Genomic DNA, 26,125 nt, shown 5'->3' on the forward strand with positions numbered 1-26,125 from the left:
TTTCACAATTCATATGGAAACACAAAAGACCTTGAATAGCCAAAGCAGTCTTGAGAAAGAAGAATGGAGCTGGAGGAATCAACCTTCCTGACTTCAGATTATACTACAAAGCTATAGTCATCAAGACAGTATGGTACTGGCACAAAAACAGAAATATAAACCAACGGAACAAGATAGAAAGCCCAGAAATAAACCCATGCACCGGTGGGTACCTTATTTTTGACAAAGGAGGCAAGACTCTACAATGGGGCAAAGACAGCATCTTCAATAAATGGTGCTAGGAAAACTGGGCAGCTACATGTGAAAGAATGAAATTAGAACACTTCTTAACACCATACACAAAGATAAACTCAAAATGGATTAAAGACCTAAATGTAAGATCAGAAACTATAAAACTATTAGAGGAAAACATAGGCAGAACACTCGATGACATAAATCAAAGAAAGATCCTCTATGACCCACCTCCTAGAGTAACGGAAAGAAAAATAAAAGTAAACAACTGGAACCTGATTAAACTTAAAAGTTTTCACACAGCAATGAAAACTATAAGCCAGGTGAAAAGACAACTTGCTGGGGTCCAGCCTCAGCAGGATCCAGGGGTACCCTCAGGATGAACGGCTTTGGTGAGAAAAGGAGAGAAAGAGAGAAGACACTTAAGACCAGCCTTGATAGGGCCAAGTCTGCGAGAGAGAGAGAGAGAGAGAATGACCAGACAGGGGTGTTCGCAGGGTCTGGCAGAGTCTGGCAAATCTTTATTTTTTACTGTAGCTTTTATATTCTAAATTAGTACATTTTTAGGGGAAGAAAGTTTAACATTACATCATTTTGTCCCTCAGGAAACCAGGATGTTTCCAGTAACTTCTTTGTGAGTGTCTTATACATTATCTTCTGGCCTCGGGGCCTATTGACATTTTATGACCTAGGTGAATGCAAAGCTGTTTTCCTGTAATCTATTCTTTAATGAACACAAAGGTTAGTCCTTTTGCAGAAGTTATTAGTTGAATTTATCTAAAAGGTTTACAACACAAAGACTCTGCAGCTCCGGTGAGGCAGCCCCTCTTTAGCATTCCTGGTTAAAATGAACAATTCTAACCACTTTTAAAATAATATTTTTGTGTTACATTAACATGCATTTGCCAAGCACGCTAGAATGCCAGCAAAGGGGTCTAAATTGAAACACTCCTTTCATCCTGGATAATCTTATAGGATACCGCCATCTGGGGGACATGTTGATTAAAGTTCTAAGTTGATTCTGTTTGGAGAGAAATTGGGGAAGGTCTTCTACCTGTGCCACAGAAATTAGGGAGTAGTCTAACATAGCAAGCATCAGAAAGACAGAGATCATCTTTAAGGTGAGCGCTGGGGCAGCTTTTCGAAATTCCTGAAGTCCTGATCTGCCTTGCTTGTCAGGCCTTCTCCTCATAACCTTGTCATGGGTGGGATCTCGTGTGCTGGCTCCCGGCAGACAACTCTCAGAATGGGAGAAAATAATAGCAAATGAAACAACTGACAAAGTATGAATCTCAAAAATATATAAGCAACACATACAACTCAATGCCAGAAAAACAAACAACCCGATCCAAAAGTGGGAAAAAGACCTAAACAGACATTTTTCCAAAGAAGACATACAGATGGCTAGCAAACACATGAAAAGATGCTCAACATCACTCATTATTAGAGAAATGCAAATCAAAACCACAATGAGAAATCACCTCATACCAGTCAGAATGGCCATCATTAAAAAGTCTATAAACAATAAATGTTGGAGAGAGTGTGGAGAAAAGGGAATGCTCTTGCACTGTTCGTGGGAATGTAAATTGACACAGCCACTATGGAAGATGGTATGGAGATTCCTTAGAAAACTAGGAATGAAACCATGATATGACCCAGCAATCCCACTCCTAAGCATATACCCTGAGGAAACCAAAATTGAAAGAGACACATGTATCCCATTGCTCATTGCAGCACTATTTACAATAGCAAGAACATGGAAGCAACCTAAATGTCCATCAACAGATGAGTGGATAAAGAAATCGTGGTACATATACACAATGGAATATTACTCAGCCATAAAAAGCAACACATTTGAGTCAGTTCTAATGAGATGGATGAACCTAGAACCTATTCTATAAAGTGAAGTGTGTCAGAAAGAGAAAGAGAAATATCGTATTCTAGCATACATATACAAAATCTAGAAAAATGGTACTGAAGAATTTATTTACAGGGCAGCAATGGAGAAAGAGTCATAGAGAATAGACTTATGGACATGGGGAGAGGTGGGGAGAGGGTGATTTGTGTGGAAAGAGTAACATGGAAACTTATATTGTCATATGTAAAATAGATAGCCAATGGGGATTTACTAAATGGCTCAGGAAACTCGAACAGGGGCTCTGTATCAACCTAGAGGGATGGGACGGGGAGGGAGATGGGAGGGAGGTCCAAGAGGGAGGGGATATATGTATACTTATGGCTGATTCATGTTCAGGTTTGACAGGAAAAAAAAAAATCTGTAAAGCAATTGTCCTTCAATAAAAAAATAAATTTAAAAGAAAAAACCCAAAAAGAAATGCAAAAATGTAAAATAGTTGTCTGAAGAGGCTGTACAAATACCTGAGAAAAGAAGAGAAGTAAAAGGCAAAGTAGAAAAGGAAAAGTATGCCCATCTGAATGCAGAGTTCTAAGGAAAAGCAAGGAGACCGAAGAAAGCGTCCTCAGTGATCAAGGCAAAGAAATACAGGGAAACAATAGAATGGGAAAGACTGGAGATCTCTTCAAGAAAATTAGAGATGCCAAGGGAATATTTCATGCAAATATGGGTTCAATAAAGGATGGAAACGGTATGGACCTAAAAGAAGCAGAAGATATTAAGAAGAGGTGGAAAGAATACACAGAAGAACTATGCAAAAAAGATCATAATGACCCAGATAACCACGGTGGTGTGAACACTCACCTAGAGCCAGATATCTTGGGGTGTGAAGTCAAGTGAGCCTTAGGAAACATCACTGCAAACAAAGCAAGTGGAGGTCATAAAATTCCAGCTGAGCTATTTCAAATCCTATAAGATGATGCTGTGAAAGTGCTGCACTCAGCAAATTTGGAAAACTCAGCAGTGGCCACAGGACTAAAAAAGATCAGTATTCATTCCAATCCCAAAGAAAGGCAATGCCAAAGAATGCTCAAACTACTGCACAATTGCACTCATCTCACACGCTAGCAAAGTAATGCTTAAAATTCTCCAAGCCAGGCTTCAACAGTATGTGAACTGTGAAATTCCAGATGTTCAAGCTGGATTTAGAAAAGGCAAGGAAACTAGAGATCAAATTGCTAATATCTGTTGGATCATCACAAAAGCAAGAGAGTTCCAGAAAAACATCTACTTCTGCTTTATTGACTACAACAAACCTTTGACACTGTGGATCACAACCAACTTTGGAAAAGATCTTAGAGAGATGGAAATACTACACCACCTTACCTGCCTCCTGAGAAATTTGTATGCAGGTGAAGAAGAAACAATTAGAACTGGACATGGAACAATGGACTGGTTCAAAATTGGGAAAGGAGTATGTCAAGGCTGTATATTGTCACTCTGCTTATTTAACTTATAAGCAAATTACATAATGTGAAAAGCCAGGCTGAATGAAACCCAAACTGGAATCAAGACTGCAAGGAGAAATATCAATAACCTCAGATATGCAGATGACTACATCCTTAAGGCAGAAGGTGAAGAGGAACTAAAGAGCTTCTTGATGAAGGTGAAAGGGGAGAGTGAAAAAGCTGACTTAAAACTCAACATTCCAAAAACAAAGATCATGGCATCTTGTCCCATCACTACATGGCAAATAGATGGGGAAACAATGGAAATAGTGACTGACTTTATTTTCTTGGATGAGCTCCAAAATCACTGCAGATGGTGACTGCAGCCACAAAATTAAAAGACAATTTCTCCTTCAAAGAAAAGCTATGAGAAACCCATATAGCATATTAAAAAGCAGAGACATTACTTTGACTACAAAGGTCCGTCTAGTCAAAGCTATGGTTTTTCCAGTAGTTATATATGGATGTGAAAGTTGGATCATAAAGAAGGCTGAATGCTGAAGAATTGATGCTTTTGAACTGTGGTGTTGGAGAAGACTCTTGAGAGTCCCTTGGACTGCAAGGAGATCAAACCAGTCAATCCTAAAGGAAATCAGTCCTGAATACTCACTGGAAGGACTGATGCTGAAGCTGAAATTCCAATACTTTGGCCACCTGATGAGAAGAGCTGACTCACTGGAAAAGACCCTGATTCTGGGAAAGATTGAAGGCAGGAAGATTAAAGGCAGGTATAAAGATACCACACTATATCCTCTGCCATCCCCTTCTCTTCCTGCCCCTTCTCTTCATGCCATCGAGTCAGATGGCGTCACTGACTCGATGGATGGGATTTTGAGCAAGCTTCGAGAGATGGTGGACAGGGAAGCCTGGCATGCTGCAGTCCATGGTGTTATAAAGAGTCAGACATGACTGAGCAACTGAACAACAACTTATCAATTATGCCAGAGGATCATCATTATTGTAACAAAGGAAGAACACAGGTACACCAGATAAAAATACCACACTATACGCAAGGACAAAGAGGGATCTCTGCTAACTTAGTTTCAGGCAATTTTCAGCATCTCCCTCTGCCCCACCGATGTTTGCCCTCTGCTACCCTTTTGTCAATGGTCCATTATATGTTCCCTGAAACGCAGCCAAGACAGAGATTTCAGGCTAGTGCTCTCATGGTGAGAAAACATAGCTACAGTTTTTGACCCCACCCTGGAAATTTAGCTTTTTTAAATTTTTTTGATATAATTTTATCAGAACTGAAAGACTGTCATACAGTATAAACTCTATCTTCCCAATTATTCCCCAGGTATCCTCAACTGATTAGGAGATATGACTTCTTCATTAAATTGCAACTGTAGTAAGTATATATCTCAGTCCCTTAAAAATATAACTTTATTTTACTGTGTTAAACTAAGGTTCTAGATTCAGTGATCTGACATGTTAGTTTATATAATTTTGTCTGGCAAAGATGCAACTTTTTTGTGCAAAAAGTGACTCCAGAGGTTACATTTTTTTGCTCTGTAGGAAATCCATTCTGCATCTAATCCAGCAATCTCATTGTAATAATTCTTCATTAAATTGTCTATATAAATGCACTTGAGCTAGTCTTAACCTCTTAATGGTTCTCTAGTGAGTTGAATAAAATTTTTGACAGGTGTTCATTTGATAGGTCATGCTTTAATTTTTTGATACTCATACTCAAGCAGTCTCTTGGGTTGTTCTGTTGCAGATACCAGTAATCAAGAAACCAAGCACCATACTCGGAGAGTTGGAAAACTCAGGTTTATTATTCTGGCAGGCCCAGAGGTGTTAACACTCCAAGCTCTGAGCCCCCCAAAAAGGGGTTACAGAGTTTTTATAGACAGACTATAGTGGGCAACACTAGCTGATAATAGGCTGGCTTAAACTAAGGGGTTTCAGGCTCGCAGGAACAGCAGCCAAAGAGGGGGATGCCTGATCTCTACATGGACAGGCATGATTAAGCAGGTTTGCAGGGGCTGGGCAATTGCAAAGAGCAGGACAAGGGTGAGTGAGATAAGCTCCAGTTCCTAGTATTCTAATTCCCCACTTTCTGAGACTACGTGACCTACATGATCCAGACTTTGCAAGGAGCAAGCTGAGTTACAGAGGCAGAGTGAGCAGGAGGTTACATAAAATTTTAACTTTTCCTCTTCAGTTCTATCAAGATACCTAAGTGGACTAATCTGACAAAGCCAATTAAACTCAGTGACTTGAGAAGTGCAGCTCATGAGCTGCTCAGAGTCTTAGCTCCCAAAGTGAATCCCAAGCAGCAATAGAACATTATCCTTGCTGCTTTATCTTGTTTTATTTTGTTATTGTTTTCTTACTTGGAGTATTTGCTTTTGTTTCTCTCTTGCACGTGACCTTCAAGTCATTTTCTACTGGTGGCAACGACAATGGAATTTTTGGTTTAATGATGCAACCATTTAGGATCTTGGTCAAAGAGATGTTGGAGATTTATTTCCTGTTCAATGAAAAAGTGAGAGTGTTATTTGATATTCTTTTTTATTTGTCTCTTTATCATTTGTGAGCTCAGATCAATTCAGAATTGTATACCCACTGTAGAAATAAACAAGTCCAGTCTTTATAATCTGGACTGGTAATGTTACCAAGTCCAAGCTCATTCTGTTGTGAAATAAGAGGTGAATGAATCTGAGAGACAGGGTGTTGAGGCAAAGAATGCAACTTCAACATTTGGAAAGCTGGCTGACCAAGAAGGCAGATCAATGCCTCAAAATAACCATCTTATTGGGGTCTGCATGTCAAATTCTTTCTTGGATCAGAGATGTAGGGGAGGTGAGAAAACGAAGTAAAAAGGTCACTTAATCTTGCAAATATCTCCTACAATGGCAAGCCTCAGGCAAGGGATGTGTTAATTTTTTTACTTCCTGCTATATAAAGGTTGACAGGGATCTGAACAAGGCATTTTAACTTAAGAGTCAGAGGGGTAGGATTGTCTGAGGCAGGCCATTATGTGTGGTTATAATAACAAAAGTGGCCAAAGAAACAGATCTAACATGGAAGAGTCAAAATTGACTCTTCTCTGTTGCAGTAAGTTTATGTATTTCTCTGTTTATTTTTATTGTTAATTTTTTGCCATCCCTTTATTATATACCCTTCTAGATTTATCTTTCTGTTGTGGGCTGAACTGTGTCCCCCTAAAATACACATGTTAAAGTCTTAATCCCCAATACTCAAAATGTATATCTGGAAATGGGACCCTTCAGTTCAGTTCAATAGCTCAGTCAGTCATGTCCCACTTTTTGGGACCCCATGGGCTGCAGCACACCAGGCTTCCCTGTCCAACACCAACTCCCGGAGCTTACTCAAACTCATGTCCATCAACTTAGTGGTGTCATCCAACCATCTCATCATCTGTCATCCCCTTCTCCTCCTGCCTTCAAACTTTCCCAGCATCAGGGTCTTTTCCAAGGAGTCAGCTCTTTGCATCAGGTGGCCAAAGTATTGGAGCTTCAGCTTCAGTATCAGTCCTTACAATGATATTCAGGACTGATTTCCTTTAGGATTGACTGGTTGGATCTCCTTGAAGTCCAAGGGACTCTCAAGAGTCTTCTCCAACACTACAGTTCAAAAGCATCAATTCTTTGGCCCTCAGCTTTCTTTATAGTCCAACTCTCACATCCACACATGACTACTGGAAAAACCATAGCCTTGACTAGACGGACGTTTGTGGGCAAAGTAATGTCTCCGCTTTTTAGTATGTTGTCTAGCTTGGTAACAGCTTTGCATCCAAGGAGCAAATGTTTTTTAATTTCATGGCTGCAGTCACCATCTGCAGTGATTTTGGAGCCCAAGAAAATAAAGTCTGTCACTGTTTCCATTGTTTCCCCTTCTATTTGCCACGATGTGGTATGACCGGATGCCATGGTCTTTGTTTTTTGAATGGTGAGTTTTAAGCCAGCTTTTTACTCTCTTCTTTCACTTTCATCAAGAGGCTCTTTAGATGGGGCCTTTAAGGAGGTAATTAAGTTAAAATGAGACCTTTAGAGTAGATCTGAGCCCACTCTGATTAGTCTCCTTATAAGAAGAAAACATTTAGATATACAAAAGGCACCAGGATACATACACAGGAAAAATGATGTTAAAGTGGGCAGAGGATCAAGGAGAAAGGTTGCAGAAGAAGCCAACTTTGTTTTAGGGTCTCTAGCATCCAGAATTGCTTAAGCCACCTCATCTATGGTACTTTTTGATGACAGCTCTACCAAACTAATATTTTCCTTCAGAATTAACTTGTAATTCTTTAAAGGGATCATCAACCTTTTTTACTTCTTTACATTTTTGGTGCTCAACTAATAGTACATCTTGAAACTTTTTTTTTTTTTTTTTTTTTGCTGATTTTATTCAGTTAGATTTGAAGATCAACTGGTAATCTTTCTGAAGATTTTTTTTTTTTTTTTTTTTTAGTTGGAGGTTAATTACTTCACAACATTTCAGTGGGTTTTGTCATACATTGATATGAATCAGCCATAGATTATAGACCTGCCATATGACCCAGCAATCCCACTTCTGGGCATACACACTGAGGAAACCAGATCTGAAAGAGACACGTGCACCCCAATGTTCATCACAGCACTGTTTATAATAGCCAGGACATGGAAGCAACCTAGATGCCCATCAGCAGATGAATGGATAAGGAAGCTGTGGTACATATACACCATGGAATATTACTCAGCTGTTAAAAAGAATTCATTTGAACCAGTCCTAATGAGATGGATGAAACTGGAGCCCCTTATACAGAGTGAAGTAAGCCAGAAAGATAAAGAACATTACAGCATACTAACACATATATATGGAATTTAGAAAGATAGTAATGATAACCCTATATGCAAAACAGAAAAAGAGACACAGAAATACAGAACAGACTTTTGAACTCTGTGGGTGAATGTGAGGGTGGGATATTTCAAAAGAACAGCATGTATACTATCTATGGTGAAACAGATCACCAGCCCAGGTGGGATGCATGGGGAATAAGTGAAACTTTTTTTTAAATTACAATTAAATCTTATGGCTGGATGGAGAATGAAGACCTCAACTCTAATAAGTATGTTTATCAGAATAGCTGATAAATACATTAAACATTGGTGGCTTTCTTGATCCAGGGTACATAATCAGGAAGTGGCAGAAAATTACATCATATAAATTGTGAGAAAGGATAATCACCAAGAGCTGGGAGGTCTATGAAAACTTGGAGGAAATGAGATTTGTGGTTAGTTTTGAAGCAGAGAAAAAGTGGAAGCTTCCCATTGGAAGAACAATGTGGACATTTGGTAGAAACAAGGATATGAGTAATGTGTTTGCCTCACATAGTTTCTGTGCCTCTACTGCACCTCAAGATAATCACTGTACCACTACCATGTCTCAGTTTATAAAATATTATCATTTATATTCTCTCATTTGATCATTGTGGCAACCTCCTAGTAAGAAGGAAATGGCAACCCACTCCAGTATTCTTGCCCGGAGAATCCCATGGACGAGTCTGTCAGGCTACAGTCCATGGGGTCGCAAGAGTCAGACACGACTGAAGTGACTTAGTACCAGTACGTAGTAATCTATATTTCATAGATACTGTGGTGTAAGTGTTAGTGTACTAACTCCAAAAATTTTTTCTTGTCACTATAGGGCTTTGCCTTAGCATTATGACTTTCAAAAGAGCACATGCTCTCCCATTTTGCTCTTGGACATTTCAGAGCAGAAGACATCTGGATGTTAGCTGTCAAGACCTGTCAGAAAGCAGGACAAACCAAACTAGTGTTCATGTGGAAAACCAGATCAACAATGCACTATTCAGATAAATTAATTTTACTCTGCTGAAAACACAATAAGCCTCCAAATTATTATTACTGTATGTGTTAAGCTGTAATGAAGGAAATTTTTTCTTCAATTTTCCCCTACAAATTCAAATCTAGAGATTCCATGTTATTCTAAAAGAAGTCATTCCTGTCAGCTGCCAGCTGTTCTGGATATTTAATCAACTGATTGAGTTGGGCGCAAATCTTAAGAGGTGAAGTCATTCTGTCTGATTTGATTATCTATGTGTCATATACAGTGTTTGTATTCTGTGCCAGGAATGCACTTATAAATTCATTCCTCAGCAACAGCTGTGATTCTTCACAAACTCAACACTTAAAATATTTAACTAGCATAAAAGAGAAGGGGCATGGTCAGATAAAAGGAATAAAATTTTACTTAAGGCATTACTAAAAATGTCATGGTGTCAGAATGTCAGATGAACCTGTAGGCAGGAAAAACTGCAAAGATAGAATTATATATAATAACTTCATCTAAGAGTTCATTTGAAAATTCTTGCCAATTTGAGAATTTGTGCTAAAATGTGTACCTTTGAAAAATCAGTTACACTTCTAGTATAACTAGAAGTAACTAGTTACTAGAAGTAACACACTAGTGTAACTAGTGTATTGATATAGTCAAATATCAATAACCTCAGATATGCAGATGACACCACCCTTATGACAGAAAGTGAAGAGGAACTAAAGAGCCTCTTGATGAAAGTGAAACAGTGGAGTGAAAACACTTGCTTAAACCTCAACATTAAAAAACAAAGATCATGGTATCCGGTCCCATCACTTCATGGCAAATAGATGGGGAAACAATGGAAACAATGACAGATTTTATTTTCTTGGGCTCCAAAATCACTGCAGATGGTGACTGCAGCCATAAAATTAAAAGATGCTTGCTCCTTGGAAGAAAAGTTATGACCAACCTAGACAGCATATTAAAAAGCAGAGACATTATTTTGCCAACAAAGGTCTATTCAGTCAAAGCTATGGTTTTTCCAGTAGTCATGTATGGATGTGAGAGCTGGACTATAAAGAAAGCTGAGTGACAAAAAATTGAACTGTGGTGTTGGAGAAGACTCTTGTGAGTCCCTTGGATAGCAAGGAGATCCAACCAGTCAATCCTAAACCAAATCAGTCCTGAATATTCATTGGAAGGACTGATGCTGAAGCTTAAAGTCCAAAACTTTGACCACTTGATGCAAAGAACTGATTCCTAGGAAAAGAACCTGATGCTGGGAAAGACTGAAGGCAGGAGGAGAAGGGGACAACAGAGGATGAGATGGTTGGATGGCATCACCAAGTTGATGGACATGAGTTTGAGCAAGGTCTGGGAGATGGTGATGGACAGGGAAGCCTGGTGTGCTGTGGTCCATGGGGTTGCAAAGAGTCGGACATGACTAAGTGACTAAACTGAACTGAATATAGCCAAAAATTAATAAATAAATAACCAGCCAGACAGACAAATATTTTTGTACATGGAAGTTCATTAGAATGATGTTTACAATAGCCAAAGAGTGCATTTCCAAAGTATGGAATTTATCAACTAAATTATAGTATATTCATAGGACAAAATATTAAGCCACTATTAAAATTCAAAGGTTTGTGCAAACTCTCTTCTGTAATCTGTATGTTCCTTCACCCTGTATAGCTCTGGAGCTTTGCTACTCACATTGTGATTCATGGACCAGCTGTATCAGCATCAGCTTATGGGAATGGAGAATCTCAGGTCCCACCCGAGAGCTACTGAATCAGAATCTGCATTTTAACAAGTTTCCCAGGTCCTTACTATGCACATTAAAGTTTAAGAATCATGCCCTAGAAGATAAATTAGTGTCACTTACTGATGCTTTAAATGTAATGTCACTGAGGCACAAAGATGTTCAGCATGAGACAGAAGCAGGGGTGGGGCTGCCTGCAGCCATCTTTTCATACAGATTTAACTGAAATAATGCAAAGCCTTTAGCTTGCTTGTTTGTTTTTTGTAGACTCCTTCTATGGGGCCAGACAAGAATTCAGCCCTGGGTAAAACTATGGATAAAAACATTTAGCTGTCATTTTAATCTCAGAATCTGTCCTCAGACACTCAGGTGTCAACCTTCTCTCTAATCCCACTTTTTATTTTATTTTTTTAAATTATTTATTGGCTGTGCTGGGTCTCTATTGCTGTGTGAGGGCTTTCTCTGGTTGCGGCAAGCTGGGGCTACTCTCTTGTTGAGGGGCACAGGCTCTAGGGCGTGTGGGCTTCAGGAGTTGCGGCACATGGGCTCAGTTGCCCCAGGGCATGTGGGATCCTCCAGGACTAGGGATTGAACCAGTGTCCCCTGCATTACAGATGGCCTGTCAACCACCAAACCACGAGGGAAGGCTCTGACCCTACACTGAAGGTATTTGAGGTGTCACAGGAAGTCACATACAGTTCCTCTAACCACAGTACAATGTTGTAGGCAAAAACAAAGACAACCAACTTCGTTCTGAAACCTTGCCAAGTATGAAAGATTCCTGGTGATAAGGTTGAGCTCACAGTTCATGGATTTTATAACTACACAGTATCCTGAAACCCAAAGCCATTTATTATGAAAGCTAACCTTGAGACCACTTCTGCACCATACCAATCTGGATTTTTTAAAAGGTTTACTAGTACTTCACTTATACATGTTACCTTTCAAATGTTTAATAACCAGAGGATTAAGACCAAATATCATCTCACAGGAAAGCTCTGAGAAGCATATGACTCTGACAGTTCATTCATGTTAACCACACAAATATTCAGTCTTTTACTTTTGAGCACTAACTCTATGCAAGGTATTGTGGATTCATGATTGAAAGCTAAGTGATCTCTGTTCCTCCAAAAAAGCCCACAATCTAGGCAGACAAGTAGCAAAGTGACTAAATAAATTAAATTCAGTGTAGAGTGTGCCATAACAGTGACATGATGCAAATGCTTAGAGGAAATATTTCTTTCTTTATGTGATGAAGATGTTGCAGGCAGGAAGCCAATTCTGACTCCATGTTGGAACTGTTTCTTTGACTTGCTTTTCATTGCTTTTGTTATTATAATCATACAGAATGGTTTGCCTCAGAGAATCCTGCCCCTCTGCTTGACTGTCAAACTAAAATGCCTTTCTTCAGAACCCTGTCCACCTGTGGATGGCAGGAAGAAATGAACACATCCCCTGCCCAAGGCTTGCCATTCTAGGAGATGTTTGCAAGATTAATGGCCTTTTTACTTTGCTTCCTCACCTCCCCTCATCTCTGATCTCTAAAGGAACCTGGCATCCAGACCCCAATAAAGATGGCTATTTTGAGGTGCTAACCTGCCATCTTTTCAGTCTGTCATATCCCTGATTAAAGTCTCTTCCTTGCCTCAACACCTCCTCTGTCAGAGTCACTGGCCTATGGTGCAGCAAGCAGAGTGAGCCTGGACTGGGTAACAGAGAGAAATGTAAGGTTTCCCAGAGACAGTAACATTCTAACTGGCTTCCATTCCTAGCACTTTGTTAATACTCTCCTTGTCAAGAATACCAGAGCCATATGATTCATTCTATACTCTACATCTAGCATAATGGATGAGCAAACTGCCATTTCCTAAATGACTGATATGGATGCCAGACATTTATCTAGGTGATTTTCTCTTTTGCATGTTTTTTTCCCAGTTTTTTGCATACTAGTTAGTGGTTCCAATATCCAGCTAGTTGATCAGGCCAAAAACCCAAGATTGATTCTTGAGTTTTTTTCCCTTTCAGTCTCACACTGAATCCATTAGCAAGTCCTCGCTCTTCTACCCCCAACATGTATCTCCAATCCCTACTTCTTCCCTTTCCACTATCACTACCTTAGTCTGAGCCTCCATCATCACTCACCTGAACCATTTCAGCAGACTCTTAAATGACCATTTCCTCTCTTCCTCCTCATCAGACTATCTTTTCTTACAAGAGGGATTGTTTCTTAATTTAGATTAATAATGCTGCCTGCTGGCTTAAACTAGTTGATGTCTTCCCATTCACTCTTAGAATAAGTATAAAACTTAATACCACATTCTACAAGTAGCCTACAACCTACTCCCATCATTTGCTCCTGTATCCCTAAAACCTTATCCCATATAATTCTCTCCCCTCATTCCACACTAGTCACATTTCTGCTCCAGATTCATGTCTTTACTACTGAGCTTTTGCAAGCCCTGGTCCCTCTGCCTGGCACTCTCTTCCCTCATATTGTTGCTTAAATGGCTCATTCCCATCTTCCTATACTCCTTGCCTCAGCTTAAAAAGTTCCCATCCCAGGGAAGCTTTTCTAAGATCGTACCCCCTACAAACCCCACCCCATTAACTGAAAATATCATTTTGATTATTTTCTTCATGAACTTATTATCAGGGTACCAACTGTGATGTTTTAGAGAAGAGGATTTATTACACCTTATGAGCTCCATCACATTTTCAAAGCCAAGTCAAATGACATAAAAATACATTATAAGCAATACAACTGTCATATAAAACACAGTTTCAGGATAACCATATTCCAAGTAGGTTACAGTGCTTAACATCTATAAAATCCTAGACAAGTTTTTTATTATCCTCAAATATTATTCTTTAACTCATTTGTTTATTGTCTGTCTGGCACACTAGATTGTAAACTTCCAGGGGTTGCCAATACTAAATAGCACATGATTCAATAAATTGACATAGTTTAGAAAAAAATTTAATCAACTCACAGGCACAACTAGAATCAGTAAATCAATAGAATGTGAAGTACATACATGATCTTTCCATTGCCTTTTCTTCCCTCACCCTTCAGTTACTTATTAAATTATTGATTCATTTACTCAAATATTTAATGAGGATTACATATCTAGGGTCTGAGGACATAGAATTGAAAAAACAAAACTCACTGCCCTCAATAATTGTATATTTTAGCTGAAGGAGACAGACAAATGAACATAACAAATAAGTAATCTACAATTGACCCTTGAATGACATGGGTTTGACTATCACAGGTCCACCTAAATGTGATTTTTTTTTTTTTCAATAACAAAACCCAATCTGATCAGAGGTTGTCTGAATCCATGGATGAGAAACCCAGATTTTCTACTGTGTGGGGAATAGACTGACCTAACCCTGCCTTGTCCAAGGGTCAACAGCATATGATAAGTTAAATTATGGGAAAGGAAATAGGAAGTATCAAGAGAAAAGTGGTAAATTTAAATCAGGCCATCACCACAGGGAACATGCAGGCATAGAGTCAAACGCTGTAAGTTGCAATGTGTCAGGATAGGTTTCCCTAAACATGGTAGTTGTCGGGTTCTTACTCATAGCATGATGGGCCAGAAAGAGACCTTAGAGATCTCTTTGTAATGGGGGCTCCCAATTGGAAACTAAGCCACAAGTTTCCAAAGAGAGTCAAATATTGATTCAACTGAGCATATCGGGATGAGCCTGAATGTGCCTGAACTCAGTTCACCTGCACGTTTTCTTTCTTTTGGTTTGTTAGTTTGCCTGGTGTATGTTTTACTTCATTATGTTTTATTTTGTGTGTGAGCACAATAAACGAACACTAGAGGAAAGGAGGGGCTATGCTGGAAGATTAACTTCCTGACCCAAATCTGTACATACGTGTCTTGGTCTCATGAATGAATTTAAACTGTCGCTTCACATATTAGCTGGGGCAAACCAAGCACTTAGACATTGTTAGTGATCAAGATCCTTTTTATTACTCTTATCCTCATTATCTCATTTAATCCTCATGGAAGCATTTTGAAGGAGGTCCTAGTATTACTTCTATTTAACAATTGGAGAAGGAAGAATTGGAGAAGGAAATGGCAACCCACTGCAGTGTTCTTGCCTGGGAAATCCCGTGGACAGAGGAGCCAGGTGGCCTATAGTCCAAAGAGGTCTGTAGAGGGGTCCAAAAGGCGTTATAGAGTCTCAGACACAACTTAGCAACTAAATGATGATGAACAGATAAGAATACTGAGAGTAGAGAGAGTAGATTAAGCCAACTTCTCAAATGAATCCAAATATTCTATTAAAATTATATTCAATTAAATTATACTAACAGATATAGTTGTCATTTGAGACAATGGGAGCTTAGAGAAAACACTGTACTTCCTGCTACATCTCCTCTAGTCTCCATTCATATTTTCAACAGGAAGAATCAAATAAATCTCCCTGCCCAGACTTCTTTGTAAAGACTGCAAGGATTTCCCTGTCCAAGTTTACTGTCACCTCCCCTTAGGCGGAGAATCAAAATGGTTTAAAAATGCTTTGTACATGGGGTCATGGTCCAGAGCTTTTGTGATATAAGTGATTTTTTTAAAAAAGAAACTCCAGAAATGTTGAAAATGTTAAAACGTTTTAAAACAAAGACAAATCAAGTTCAGAGATCCAGAATTATTATGGTATCTCCTTCCTTGGGGATACTTGGCTGCTTCTAGCAGCCAAGCATATTTGGCTGCTGAATTAAATAAGAACAGAAGGCTCAGGAGATGCTCTAACAAGCTGAAAAACAGCCAGGAAATGCTCTAAAAGTACCAATTTGGAACTGCCTACTCTGTCTCCCTCGAAGATAAGTTTAAACATTTACATGTTTTAAAATTTCCTAATCTGACTTACCTCAATAATTCTTTCTCACACTTTCTGATTTGTAATCATTATAAGTCAGTTTCTCTCCCAAAGGCAAAATCTGCAGAAATATATATATATATATATATGTGTGTGTGTGTGTGTGTGTGTGTATGTATATACATACACACACACATATAGATGTTTATCTATATTCATTCCAAGGCAGTCAGCAGCTGACATGGTTTTTCTCTCCTATTTTTACGTTGCACACAGAAAGGCTGTAAATTAATGTAGTGCCTTTTTGCCACCTAGTGGGAAACTCAATATTGTTACTTCTTCCCCATTTCTTGTTTTCCAAGATATGATGGAAGTCTATGCAAACCAAAAAAGAAAAGAGGAAGGCTTTATCTCTGCCTTTAGCATAGAATATCAGAAATACAATATATGTTCTAGAGAGAAGTCTTGTCAGAAGTTGGATGTGCAGGAGTAACATTCTCCCAAGTCTAAAGTCCAATATTCTTTGATATGATTGTCCTATTATTTTTCTGTATGTATCTTTTAGATTTCATTTCATCAGATCAATACTGTATATAAAGTCTTATTCCAAAGAGCCTCTATAAAATCAGTTACATCCAAATTCAGTGTGCCTGTCGACTTCACATTCACTTAAAAGAAAAAAAACAAAAAACAAAAAAAAAAACAAAGCTCAAATGTCCAATAATTTAAAATCCACATCAACAACTTCCCATTAGCTATCTATTTTATACATGGTAGTGTAAATATGTCAATACTACTCTCTAGGGAGCTCAGCTCAGTGCTCTGGGATGACCAAGGGGGTGGGATGGAGCAAGAGAGAGGTTTAGGAGGGAGGGGATATATACATACTTACAGCTGATTCCTGTTGTTGCATAGCAAAAACTAACAACATTGTAAAGCAATTACCCTCAAATTAAAAAAAAGTTATTTGATAAAAAATGAAATTCACATCAATAACAGTAAGCACTTCAATTTAATGAGGAGTTATGATATAATACAATAATACAGGATGCAATATGATAATGCATGTGATATGCTAAGCACAGTGACTGTCAAATACTGAGAACCCAATAAATGGTAGTTATTTGACACCCAACTCTATGTTAATTACCTCACATGTGTTATCTTTCTTTATCTTCACTAATGCCTTCAAAGGAATAATTTTTCCCCACTTTATAAAAAAGGAATTGAGACACTTCCAATGATAATGGGGAAGCCATAATATGATTTTGCTTATATGACAAAGGTCCATATAGTCAAAGCTATGGTTTTTCCAATAGTCATGTATGAATGTGAGAGTTGGACCATAAAGAAGGCTGAATGCTGAAGAATTGATGCTTTTGAACTGTGATGTTGGAGACTCTTCAGAGTGCCTTGGGCTGCAAGGAGACCAAATCAGTCAATCCTAAAGGAAATCAACCCTGACTATTCATTGGAAGGACTGATGCTGAAGCTGAAGCTCCTGGCCATCTGATGCAGAGTCAACTCATTGGAAAAGACCCTCAGGCTGGGGAAGATAGAAGGCAGGAGGAGAAGGGGATGACAGAGGATGAGATGGTTGGTTGGCATCACCAACTCAATGGACATAAGTTTGAGCAAACTCTGGGAAATGGTGAAGGACAGGGAAGTCTGGCATGCTGCAGTCAATGGGGTTGCAAAGAGTTGGACATGACTAAGCGACTGAACAACAACAACATAATATGGCTTGTGTCTAAAACTAAAAGTCTCTTTTATAACTGTACTCATACTGTCCAAAAAATAAATAAAAGCTCCTAATAAGTAACAGTTATCTTGAGATATGATTCCATGGCAGTATTGTCTACCTTTTACATGGTAAAATACCTCTCTTGAGGTATATTACCTCATCTCTGGATGCCAGGTTCCTTTACAGATCAGAGATGAGGGGAGGGGAGGAAGCAAAGTAAAAAGACCATTAATCTTGATGTTTTTGAACTGTGGTGTTGGAGAAGAATCTTGAGAGTCTCTTGGACTGCAAGGAGATCCAATCAGTCAATCCTAAACTAAGCCAGTCTTGAATATTCATTGGAAGGACTGATGCTGAAGCTGAAACTCCAATACTTTGGCCACCTGATGTGAAGAACTGACTCGCTGGAAAAGACCCTGATGCTGGGAAAGATTGAAGGCAGGAGAGGAAGGGGATGACAGAGGATGAGATGGTTGGATGGCATCATTGACTCAATGGATATGAGCTTGAGCAAGCTCCAGGAGTTGGTGATGGACAGGGAAGCCTGGTGTGCTGCAGTCCTTGGAATCACAGAGAATCAGACATGACTGAGTGACTGAACTGAACTGATACCTTTCTACTTCTATGGGTGCTTGTATGTTAGACCAAGGAGCAACAGCAATTAACCAAAGTGTCAAGGGCTGTGAATAGATTAATAAAGATCTTAATGACACCCAAGGATCTAAGAGAGATCCCCAATATTTCAGAGGACTGATGACAGACTTGTTACTATTCAAAACAGTGGGTTATCATCATGGTAGTCTGAACACCTGGGTTGATGGGTGAAATATCAACACAATGGAGGAGGAACTATGGTGTGCTGGCTGGCATGTGAGAGTCCATATAGGATGGTAATTATGAGAATTGCTTCTGGAGCCAAATAATCTGCATTTGATGCCTCTATCTCTGTCATTTTGTTAAATCTGTTTAAAGCTACTTAACCCCATTTGCCTCAATTTCTTCATCTTTAAAAACAATACTGCTTGCCTCACTGGATTATTGAAAGAACTAAATAAGTAATTAAACTAAGATCTTTAGAAGGTGGTATCTAGGAAATACTGTCAATAAACCTTCAGCATCATAATCAACCCCAACTAGAAACTGGATGGAATCTTTTTTTTTATTTATTTATTTTTTTGTCATACATTGATATGAATCAGCCATAGATTTACACGGAATCTTAATTAATGGCACTAACTTCTACCTTAATTTCAAAAGCCCCAATGATGTTTTGAAATATGATTTTATTACTGAATTTTTAACTGCAGGATTATAATCACAGGACATTTTAAGTTTTTTTGTAAGACATTTATCAAAGGTATGGTTTAATATAGAATCAAGATTAGAGACTGAGAATATTCTACAGAGAGAAAGTAAGGGGCAGCAATGCAGGCAAAGATTAATGGGGCTCATTATTGGTAATGAAGCAAGTTAAAAAGCTGAGTGTAAATTAAAACTCATCCCAATTAATAACAGGCATTTAAAAATTTCATACACAAAGTCACATCTATTTTCTTATTTAATCTTTATGCTAAACCTTTGAGACAGGACAAAGATCATTTCCATTTCTTTGAAGCAAATTCAACAAACTTTAAAAATTACATCTGTACCATAGGGGGGAAAAATTAGGATGCAAACTCAAGTTGTCTGATCACTTATCTGAAGTTCATTGGGTTTTTTTCCTTCAAAAGATTTGTACTGAAGACCAAACAAGGGTTTTACTCCATGCTGGATCTGTAATGAAAAATCTCTTCACCACAAACTATGCCTTCCTGGGAATAATGGCTAGTAGGACTGAAAGTTCACAAACATCTCCCTGGTATATGAAGTGAGTAAGTTGTGTTTCCATACAACTACTTGTGTGGGTCTACTTCCTACTCTATGTACCTCTCAAGAAAATATATCTTAGTAGAGGTAGCTTTAGGCTACTCCACCTAATAGACTCGGGTCCTAAACAACATGTCAGAAGATTGTTGAACAGTGTTGTCGGCTGTATGCTATAGATACTCAATTACTCTAGTTGCTCTGCCTCAGAGGCAGCTTGTTTTCTAGCCACTAAATAGTACTGCTTAACTTCAAAGTAATTAACATTGATTTGACTGGGTTAAGCAAGTAAAATGTATGTGCTTCTGTGCTACATAGGTCACTGGAGACTTGTTTCCACAGTATTTCCAACAATTCCAATATAAGTAAATCCATATATCCAAACGTTAATAGTAGATAATTCATTGGGTTAATAGAACACTATACAGGTTTTTGTACAGAAATACATAATACAAGGTAGGTGCTTAAAAATATGATTGTTTGTCACTATTTTTTACTATTACTATTCTATTATACATATGAGAAAGTTAATTACTTAACCAAGATCATACATGTGGTAAGGAATATTGGCTGACTCTGATTTCCAGAGCCAGAAATTTTAGCCCTTCATCCATCCTGAAGCCGAAATGTAATTATGTCTGAAGCAGAGGGTCAATGAAAATAGTTAAAATGGTGAGCGTCAGAAAGGGAAGAAAAAACTTTAAAAGCCTTTGCAATAACTTGACTTGATGAAAGCAATGACTAGATTCAGTGAATAGAAATATAAGCTAACAAGCCTCAGGGCAAAAAAGTAAGAACAAGGATTATTATCTTAATGGCTCATTTGCTTCTAAACATTAAACCAGTGAAGGGTGGAGAGGATATTGAGGACAAACACACATCAGAAACCTTCTGTGCCTAAAAGAAATCATAGAGAACATTGAAAGGCAATATGAGCAGATATAATAAGATGACACAGAAAAGGAAAAGAAATTTACAATGTATTTTTTTAATAGAAAAGCCGAAAAGGAATCTCCCAAATATACAAGAAATGGGGGGAAAAAATGAGAATAGCCTTACAAATTAGTGTTCAGAAAAAAATACGAAAAAGAACGTGACATAAAAAATTTTGCCCATCAAAGGAAGCCATCAAGAGAATGAAAAAGCAACCTGTGGAATGGGAGAAAATATTTGCAGACCACATATCCAGTAAGGGGTCAATATCCAAAATATACAAGGAACTCACGCAACTCAATGGCAAAAATGCAAATAACCCAACTAAAAGTGGACAAAGAACACAAATAGAATTGTTTTCAAACATGACATACAAATGGCAAATAGGCCATAAAATGGTGCTCAACATCACCATTCATCAAAGAAATACAAATCAATACCCCAGTAAGGTATCACTTCACACTTGTTAAGGTGGCTATTACCAAAAAGTCAAGATATAATAATTTCAAGAGCACAGGGGAGGTGAGCAGGAGTGGTTCTGAAGAAGTGTAGTGATTGGTTGACCCTCACTGACAGAGAAAGCTCAAGTTTTGCAAAATTGTGCAATCATAGGTGAAAACCTAAGCTTGTACACCAAGCTAGAGAGAATCATGACCATATTTCCTTCGTCAAGTTATTTCTAATCCTTATTGGGAGATATTGAATAAGTCATATAAAAATCAGATTTTTTTAGATCCACTTATGGTCTATTACTTAAGAAGTACAAAATGAACTGACCCCTTTAATATACTATGCAATGTGTCTCAAACACTAGAGTCTGAATTTCTGGACCATCTTTTGTAGCTTGTAGTCATCAATGGCAATGTACCAATTCTTTAGGCTCTGTTAGACATTGGTTTAGGCTGGACGGCTATGTGTGTTTTTCTGTTTTCCTTTCAAATAAAACAGATAATAATGATAACTATTTATAAAGAACCAATAAAGTTTTCATGTTGTTTCAGGTATTCCCACATGTCTAGTAAAGAGTGAACCACTTTACACTAACAATGAAATATCAAAATGAAGTAAAAAAATCCCTTTTAAAAGTGTATTAAAAAATAGGCATAAACCTGATGGAAGAGGTGAAAGACTAATAGACTGAAAACTATGAAGCAGTGAAAAAGAAACTTAAAGATGGTACAAAGAAATAGAAAACTAAAAACTGATCTACCATATAACCCAGAAACCCCACTCCTAGGCAAGACCTGGAGAAAACCATAATTCAAAAAGATACAAATGCATCCCAATGTTCATTCTGACACTATTTACAATAGCTAAGACATGGAAGCAACCTAAATGTCCATGACAGAAGAACTGATGGAGAAGATATGGTATATACACAATGAAATACTAGTCAGTCAAAAAAAAAAAAAAAAAGGAATGAAATAATGCCATTGCAGCAGCATAAATGTGCCTAGAGATTATCATATTAAATGAAGTTAAGTCAGAAAAAGGAAGACAAATACCATAAGATATGACTTATGTGTGGAATATAAAATATGATACAAGTAAATTTGCTTATGAAACAGAAACAGACTCACAGATACAGAAAGCAAACTTATAGTTACCAAAGAGGAAAGAGGGTATGGGAGGGATAAATGAGGAGTTTGGGATTAATGAACTACTATATATATAAAATAAACAACAAGTCCTACTGCATAGTACAGGGAATTCAATATCTTCTAATAAACCACTATGAAAAAGATTATGAAAAATAATATATACATGTGTATGTATATCATTTTGCTGAACACCATAAACTAAAACAGCATTGAAAATCAACTACACTTCAATTTTAAAAAGAGAGTGAGGTCCAGCATTCCCACTGCTGGGCATACACACCAAGGAAATCAGAATTGAAAGAGACACGTGTACCCCAATGTTCATCGCAGCACTGTTTACAATAGCCAGGACATGGAAGCAACCTAGATGTCTATTGGCAGACGGATGGATGGATAAGAAAGCTGTGGTACCTAAACACAATGGAATATTACTCAGCTATTAAAAAGAATGCATTTGAATCAGTTCTAATGAGGTGGATGAAACTAGAGCCTATTATACAGAGCGAAGTAAGTCAGAAAGAAAAATACCAATACAGTATATTAACACGTATATATGGAATTTAGAAAGATAGTAACGATGACTCTATATGCGAGACAGCAAAAGAGACACAGATGTAAAGAACAGACTTTTGGACTCTGTGGGAGAAGGCAAGGATGGGATGATTTGAGAGAATAGCATTGAAACATGTATATTATCATATGTGAAATAGATCACCAGTCCAGGTTCGATGCATGAGACAGGGTGCTCAGGGCTGGTGCACTGGGATGACCATGAGGGATGGGATGGGGAGGGAGGTAGGAGGGGGGTTCAGGAAGGGGAACATATGTAGATCCATGGCTAATTCATGTCAATGTATGGCAAAAACCACTACAATATTGTAAAGTAGTTAGCCTCCAATTATGAATGAGACCTAGGGAAGCAAAGGGTAATTGACATCAAATATTGTATATTACTTCTTATATGGGTCAAACTTAAAGTCAACTAGTATGTAATTACCTTACATGTTTGTAATCATCATTTCAATTAAAATTCTGTGGCACTACTGTGTGGCACTTCTGTTAGAAATTTGTCTACGCAGTGTCCTAGCCAACTGTTAACAAAATGATCATCATGTGTATTGCATTGTGGTAGTGTCTACTTAACAACTGACCCTGGTTGACAAGTGCGTTCAAAAACAATAAAGAAACCAACAATCATTGCTAGGCTCCACATCAGTTTTTACATGGTGATTCTATTTAATCAAATCGCTGATTCAGGTGTGTTCCTAATTCATGTACAACTATTCTAACTTTACTTTTCTCTTGCCAAACAAATGAAACATACAAAAGCTACTGGTTTGGGGTGGCTCTGAGCTAAACACAGGCCTTACAAGGATGAACAATACATACACTTCATGTCCATAGGTGTATATACTATCTTATTGTAAACCCAGTACTCTGATTTCAGGACTGCTTGTCACTCTTAAAAATTACTAAGGACCCTAGAAAACATTTTTATATGTGACTTATATTTATTGATAGTTATCATATAGAAATTCAATTGAGATTTTTGTAAATATTTTAAATAGCATTACTAAAATTATCACGTGAACAAAGATAACATTTTTGTGAGAAAAAAATTTTATTTTTGAAAAAAATATTGACAAGTGTGGCACTGATTTTAGTTTTAAAATCTACTTAATCTCTTACCTAATGGAGGACAGCTAGCTTTTCTTACTTACTCTTGCATTCAATTTTTTATGACATCACCTGTGACGTAGCCTCTGAAAAGCTCCACCGCACACCCATGAGAAAATGAGAGTTAAAAAGGTAAGTAATGTCTTACTATTGTTACAAAAATAATTTTTTATCTTGTGCAGTCCCTGGGACCATATGTTGAGAATCACTAGTTTACTATATAAAGCAAGTTAAATAAGTAATCACAATGAGATAACTACAGCAATATCATCATTCATAAACTGCTACTAGGGCATAGAAGGAAATTGTAAAGCAACTCTTGCTTAAAGGAACTTACTTATTGAAGAAGAGTGGATGGTACCTAAAGTAGAGAGAACACTGCAAAGATGTACAAGTAAAGATATACAGATGTATGTCCTATAAACATAGTTTATAGGAATAATAGGAAGAAGCAGCAAATAAAAACAGAGGAAAGTGATAGATAAAACTGGTAGAGCAGACCTGTGGTAGAACAAGAGGATTTCTGTATGCCTTGCTTAAAATATTTGGATTCTATTTGTGTAGTATACAGAAATTTTTAAAGTAGAGAAGTGACAAGTGTGACAAGGTGGTTTAAAAAATATTTAAAATTGCAGCAATGTGACACAAAGCAATTACCTTAGCCATTTAGCTCTCATCCATAAAAATTGGAACAATACTATCACTGTCCATTCTCTTAGCAAACTTATAGAGTTGCTTGGAGACAGAAATGATAATAAAATGATTTTAGCTCACAATCTCAGCTCTCACAAAGTATAAATGCTACATAAACATCAATGACTATTACCATGATTGTTACCACATATATGTTTTAGAAATGTTATTCTGGAGGCAGAGAGGAGACAGAATAGGGGGAAGGGTAGAATAGGGAGGGCAGAAGAAAGCTGTTAGGAATTTGCAATACACTCGGTGAAGAGATGATAAAGCTGTGACTCAAAGGGGGGTTGAACCTGACAGACACTGAAGGGAACGAAATAACAAGATATGGCCACACCTTGGGTAGGAGAGAAAAATGTGTGGCCTGTTTTTAAAGCTTCTCACCTAGTTTAATTGGTGAGCTGGGCTAAAGTCAGTAGTCAAGACTGGGAATAAAATAAGATATTTATTTTGCCTTGTTTTGCAGGAGGAGAGAGAAAGGAAAATTAATTTTAAAGATAAAATTGTGAAAGGCACTGAAGAGTAAGATAGTGTCCAAACACCCAAGGAGATTATCAGTTCATTTCAGTCACTCAGGCGTGTCTGACTCTTTGTGACACCATGGGCTACAGCATACCAGGCTTCCCTGTCCATCACCAACTCCTTGTTGCTCAAACTCATGTCTATCAACTCAGTGATGCCATCTAACCATCTCATCCTCTGCCATCCCCTTCTCCTCCTGCCTAAAATCTTTCCCAGCATCAGAATATTTTCCAATAAATCAGTTCTCTGTATCAGGTGGCCACGTATTGGAACTTCAGCTTCAGCATTAGTCCTTCCAATGAATATTCAGGACTAATTTCCTTTAAGATTAACTGGTTTGATCTCCTTGTTGTCCAAGGGACTCACAAGATTCTTCTCTAACACCACAGCCCAAAAGCATCAATTCTTCAGTGCTCAGCTTTCTTTATGGTCCAACTCTAACATCCATACATGACCACTGGAAAAACTATAGCTTTGACGATACAGACCTTTGTGGGTAAAGTAATGTCTCTGCTTTTTAATATGCTGTCTGTTTTCTCATAGCTTTTCTTCCAAGGGGCATCTTTTAATTTCAAGGCTGCACTCATCACCTGCAGTGATTTTGGAGCCCAAGAAAATAAAGCCTGTTACTGCTTCCATTGTTACATATAAAATTCCCAGGAGATTATAATCAAGTTAAAAAACAAGAAATAGCTAAGCAATGTGCCACTTTTTCTAAGGAAAGGAAGAGATCAGAGAGGAAGAAAATAGAGGAACAAGGTTTATGAATGAAGTACCAAACAAATGAATCTTCTTCCCAAAGAACTGCTCCATCTCTTGGGTTCTTTAACTTAATAAGTGGCCTAACCATGGACTGTAGCCCTCCAGACTCCTCTGTCCAAGGAATTCTCCAGACAAGAATTGGATATCCATTGGATAGCCTGGAATGGATATCCATTGCCAGGGGACCTTCCCAAACCAGGGAACAAACCTGGGTCTCCTGCATTGCAGGTGAACAAAATACACTTTTTAAATTAGTCAACCTTTGAGGTATGTTCTAACAAAAGCAACTGAGGCCAAATCTACGTAGAGCTTTTCTACTGAGATGGTTGGAAACGGAACTAACTT

This window comes from Cervus elaphus, chromosome 2 (assembly GCF_910594005.1).
Source record: "Cervus elaphus chromosome 2, mCerEla1.1, whole genome shotgun sequence".
Lineage (NCBI taxonomy): Eukaryota > Metazoa > Chordata > Mammalia > Artiodactyla > Cervidae > Cervus > Cervus elaphus.